At 40.5% G+C, this 5,969-nt stretch overlaps 1 pseudogene; it reads left to right on the plus strand.

Moving 5' to 3' along the window:
* Window positions 1-3,693: 3,693 nt before the first annotated feature.
* LOC102829393 lies at window positions 3,694-3,924 on the plus strand (annotated as a pseudogene).
* The last annotated feature ends 2,045 nt before the right edge of the window (window positions 3,925-5,969 follow it).

A 5,969-nucleotide genomic window follows, 5' to 3' on the forward strand; every position in this document is an offset into this window, starting at 1 on the left:
AGTTCAAGCTATTGTTTTGGACTTGGAATGGGGATAGGGCAAAGGTTAGCTTGTATAAAAAAGTGTGCGTCTCCAAAACCTCCTGCAATAGAACTAAGAGTTTCTTTTACTGGACACTCTGGGATCTCTTTGGACCCCACACCACATTTCAGAGAAAAGCTTTAATATTCAATTCTGGAGTGATCAGCAAGACTTAATGTCAGTTTGTGACCATCCAGGCCCAGGACTTTCAGTCCTTTGCACTCTAGAGCAAGGAGGAGAGTTGAGAGATAGAGTAAAACAGCACACAGCTCCAGTGTGACTTGTATTTGAGTTAAAATCCTACCACTTATCGAACTATGCAATGTTGGCCAAGTCACTTAGATTCTTTCTCCATTCCAATTCTGAACCATTGCATATTCTGTCCTCTTTGCTATGGCTTTTCTCTCTAGTTGCTTGCTTCACTCCTATCTAATCTTTAAATCTCAGTTTGAATGTTGCCTGATTAGGGACTGTAGAATAAGCACTGGACTGCTAGCCATAAGGTCAGGGGTTCAACCTCACCCGTCACTCCTTGTAAACCCTATACAGGGCTATTAGGATTCAGAATCGACTCAATGGCACTTAACAACAACAACAACATATGCCATTATTTTTGGCTGCTTACCGTTTTCTTCATTCCTAATCTAAACACTCACAATAGAAAGCAGAGTGGTTTCCCATTAGAGAAATTTAAAAAGCAAGACAATCCCTTTCCCAGGACCTCTTGCAGCTGGGGAATGGACATGTGTTCTCATTTCTTCTGGACAGATGAATTTACCTAGATTTTAATCAGACATTTAATCATAATATACTTTAGATAATTGGTCTTTTGTGTTTATGTTTATCATTTCATAGACACAAGATGGCTAACACAGCTCAGGCTAACACATCAACATGATTCCAGGCAGGTAGAAGGAGAATTGTACTAAAAACCCTTTATTCAGGCAGTGAAGCCTTTTTATTTGGTAAATTTTCACATTTACAGAGTTCTCTCAGGAAAACAGAAACCATTCCAAACAGGTAGGGATAGAATACAAAGAATTATTGTAGTTGCTAGGTACCTTGGAGTTGGTTCCAACTCATAGTGACTTCATGTACAACAGAATGAAACACTGCTTGGTCCGGCACCATCCTCACAATCATTGTTATGTTTGCACCTATTAACATGTTGTTGTTGTTGTTATGTGCCATGGAGTCGGTTCCGACTCATAGAGACCCTGTACAGGGTTTCCGAGGCTGTAAATCTTTATGGGAGCAGAAAGCCTCATCTTTCTCCCACGGAACATTTGGTAGTTACAAACTGATGACCTATTAACATAGCTGCCATAAATTCAATCCATCCTGTTGGGGGTCTTCCTCTTTTTCACGGACCCTCCACTTTACCAAGCATGATGCCCTTCTCCAGGGACTGGAGTATGAAAGATGAAGTCTCACCATCCTCACTTCTAAGCAGCATTCTGGCTAGACTCCTTTCAAGACACATCTGTTTATTCTTCTGACAGTTCCTTGGTACTTTCAGTATTATTCATTAGCACCATATTTCAAATCAATAGATTCTTCTATGGTCTTCCTTATTTATTGTCCAACTTTCAAATGCATATGAGGTGATTGAAAATACCGTGGTTTGAGTCAGATGCAACTTAGTCCTTAAACTGGCATCTATTACAAAGAATTAAAAGCTTGCAAAAACATTCGTAGGTCTTGGGGGAATGATGGTCAGGGAAACCACTGATGTTAAGAAAATTAGGAAGTGTAGGAAATTCTTACTGTTGATTTCAGTCCTCCACAAAGCTGAAGTGTGTCTGAAAGTTTTGGGCAAAACATCTGCATCCTGCTGGAACCCAGACATCTGCTCAATCTTATTGTACCAGTGATATCTTCTTTTTTCCTGCATTCCGAATCTTGCTTTTGTGCCTATCATTTGCATAATCTAAACCAGAACTCTGACTTTGGTTATTGAAGGATTCTCAGGGCAAATTATTGAATGATGCAAAAAGCATCAAAAGAAGATGGTTGATATTCAACCATTTCAAAAGGTAGCATATGATCAAGAGCCAATGATACTGAAGGAAGAAGTCCAAGGTGCACTGAAGGAATCGGTAAAAAACAAGGCATCAGGAATCGATGGAATACAAATTGAAATCTTTCAAGAAAGTGAGGTGTTACAAGAGGCACTCATTCATCTCTGCCAAGAAATTTGGAAGACAACTATCTGGCCAACTGATAGGAAGAGATCTGTATTTGTGCCCATTCCAAGAGAGGTGACCCAACAGAATGTGGAAATCATTGGACAATATCTTTAATATCCCATGTGAGTAAAGTTTTACTAAAGGTAATACAGAAATGGCTGCAAGCACACATTGACAGAGAACTTCCACAGGTTCAAGCTGGATTCAGAAGAGAACGAGGAATGAGGGATATCATTGCTGATATCTGATGGATCTTGGCAGAGAATACCAGAGAGATGTTTGCTTGTGCTTTACTGACTATGCAAAGGCTGTCAATTGTGTGGATCATGACAAGCTATGGACAACATTGCGAAGTATGAGTATTCCAGGACACTTAATTGTGCTCATGAGGAATCTGTACATGGACCAAAAGGCAGTTGTTAGAACAGAACATGGGAACACTGACTGGTTTAAAATAAAAAAAGATGTGCGACAGGGTTGTGTTCTTTCACCATACTTATTCAACTTGTATGCTGAGCAAATAATATGAGAAGCTGGGTTCTATGAAGAAAAACATGGCATCAGAACTGGAAGAAGACTCATTAACAATTTGCCATATGCAAATGATACAACCTTGCTTGCTGAAAGTGAAGAGGACTTAAAATATTTACTGATGAAGATCAAAGAGCACAGCCTTCAGTATGGATTGCATCTCAATGTAAAGAAAACAAAAATCCTCACCACTGGACCAATAAACAACATTCTTATCAATGGAGAAAAGATTGAAGTTGTCAAGGACTTCATTCTTCTTGGATCAAATATCAACACTCATGGAAGCAGCAGTCAAGATTCAAAAGATGTATTGCATTAGGCAAATCTGCTGCACAAGACCTTTTTCAAGTGTTGAAGAGCAAAGATGTCAGCTTGAGAACTAAGGTGCGCCTGACCCAAGCCATGGTATTTTCAATAACCTTGTATGCATGCGAAAGCTGGACAGTGAATAAAGAAGACTGTAGAACAATTGCTGCTTTTGAGTTATGGTGTTGGAGGAGAATATTTAAAGTGCCATGGGCTGCCAAAAGAACCAACAAATCTGTGTTGGAAGAAGTGTAGCCAGAGTGCTCCTTGGAAGCCAGGATGGCCAAACATCGTCTCTCATACTTTGGACATATTTTCAGGAGAGACCCGTCACTGGAGAAGGCTATTATGTTTGGTAAGATTGAGGATCAGAGAAAAAGAGGAAGACCCTCCCCACCCCCCAATGAGATGGACTGGCAAAGTGGCAGCATCAATGGGCTCAAGCGTGGTAACAATTGTGAGGTTGTCCCAGGACTGGGCAGTACTTCATTCTGTTGTGCATAGGGTCGCTGTGAGTTGATACCGACTTGATGGCACCTAACAACATCAGCAACAACATACCCATACAAATAGAACTCTGCTCACTGGACAAAAGGAAGTGTAGGTAATGGTCCATGACACCACTGCCAAGCTGGGAACTTGGGAGATGGCCGAGACTGACCCCAAGAGCCTTCAGGATCTCAATTCTGTGGTCAAGACTCTGCTGCAGCAGATACAGGACAAGTTCCAGACCATGTCCGATCAGATCATTGGAAGAACTGATGACATGAGCAGTCGCATCAATGACTTAGAGAAAAACATTGCAGACCTCATGACGCAGGCTGGGGTGGAAGAGCTGGAATTTGAAAAAAAGATCCCCGCCACACAGAAAAGCTGAAGCACTGGGATGTGGGATGCTATTTTCACAAGCCAACAGAAGATCACATGACTCTTTGCACCTGACTACTATGTGGAGAAAGGTTTTATATGATAAAATGTGTGATCTTACTATACATCATAGTTAGTTTTCAGAGTGTTTTCTTCCCCAGCCTTTCAACCTCCAGTTTCTTGAACATGGTACCTTTACATCTCAGATTGTGGTCGATTGTGCTGTTAAATAGCAAACTCCAATCCTCTGGCATTTCCTACATAATATTGTCAAGATTCTTGTGTACTGTTGTCATTTTCTGTTACTCCTTTTGTAGTACAGTAGTGCTGTTTGGTAAAAATTACTGTGTGATTTTTTTTTTTTTTCCTTAGACAAATATTCAATCCTTTGATTCTAACTAGACTTTGTGAAGTAAGACATTAATTGGGTTTGGGGTTCTTAATTCTTAGCACATAGTGACTGTTGAACTAGCACCAAACAGTGTGTGGGTAATACTTTTCAGATGGCCAAAACATTGACAAGTTCTCCATTCCTAAACATTTGGCATACCTGCAATGCCAAAACTTAGACTTGACCCATGGCTCTATTTCTTTTCTAAGTGCCTGAGATGAGATGCTAAAGTCCATGAAAAGTAACTACTGGCATTTGAGTGGGTTAGCATTGTTCAATATGGTAAATAACTGAAGAGCCAAACGGAATCAAATGTACTTGTGTTAGAATTTTGCATGAGATTCTAATATTTGAGTGGAACCCTATATTGTTCTTCCTGAATGGTTATTCTTTAAAAAAAACCCCAAAAAACCAACTGGATGGACTTGAAAATTATGCCATCATTTCCTAAAGCTACTGATTGAAAAATGAAGCACAAATCACCTAAAGAAAAGGGCAAGAGACCAGTTTCAGTCTAGTTGTGTGGCCAGAGAGCAATGGATGGCTTTGTAGCAGGCTCACATTTTCACAAAATCCCCTTTTGCTAAAACCATTTCTTAATGCAAGTCTTGCACAGTAGCAGTGTTATGGATTATGGTAACGGTGATCATAACTCTTCCACTCAAACTCCAGGACCAGGCATGTTTCACACTCAAGGCCAAGCTGGATGACTGGACTGGTCACAACACAATGACTTCCTATAACAAAACACCGAAAATGTTAAGAAGCTAAGGAGTGCTGTGTTGCCTCAGAGAGGGGAGACCTCAATGAGTCCTATTGTTTTATATACACTTCCCTGTGTCACCAGTCATGGTGGTTTGTTAAGACGCAGTCTTCCCATCCTCACAACCAGTATTCTGACTGCATCTATCAGAAATGAAGAACTCATTTGTCTGGTATAAATTATATGGGGACACGCTGGAGTAATGCCACCTGCCAACAGAATGCAGTAACTGCGGTTACTTCCATAACCTTGTGCAGTAGCAGCCAGCCAGAGTGCTGCCATGGGCCTGACCATCACCCTCTAGCCAGCACAGGTGAAGCCTTCGTGCAGGTGTGCACCAGCCTAGGAAATGGCCAGTTGAAGCCATGTGGCCTGTTGCTGGAGTAAGGTTAGTCAGGGCTTGGATAAAAGGAGAAAGAGTCTAAAGGGAGGCTTTCCTGCCCTGAATAAAGCTGCCTGAAATCCTGCTGTTGAAACTTAAGCTAAAAAAAAAAAGAGCCCTGCTCATCTTCTCCCTTAAAGGGAAGTCACAAAGTCTCTTTAATTCACTCTATTCATCTCTTATTGATATTAATTTCTCCTCTCATTTAGTCAAACAATTTCCACCTAATTTACATAGACAACTATTAGTAATATTCCTTAGACCAGGTTGAAAGGAAAAAAGAGAGATATGTAACAAAATGTGGAAGAAAATGGTCACTTTCTTCATTTCTGTAACTTTCCTCATTTCTACAACACAAGGCGTAATTGTATTGCGAACTTCCTTCTTCCACTGCCACATTCATGCTTTCTTTGCCCACATCCAACATCTCAATTTGTCCATGATTCTCTACCTCATTGTGTGATTCTAAACCAGTAGTAGATCTGAATGTATTCAATTGCTGTGGTCTTCTTTTAACTT

The sequence above is a fragment of the Chrysochloris asiatica genome, unplaced genomic scaffold (assembly GCF_000296735.1).
Source record: "Chrysochloris asiatica unplaced genomic scaffold, ChrAsi1.0 scaffold00026, whole genome shotgun sequence".
Classification (NCBI taxonomy): Eukaryota; Metazoa; Chordata; class Mammalia; order Afrosoricida; family Chrysochloridae; genus Chrysochloris; species Chrysochloris asiatica.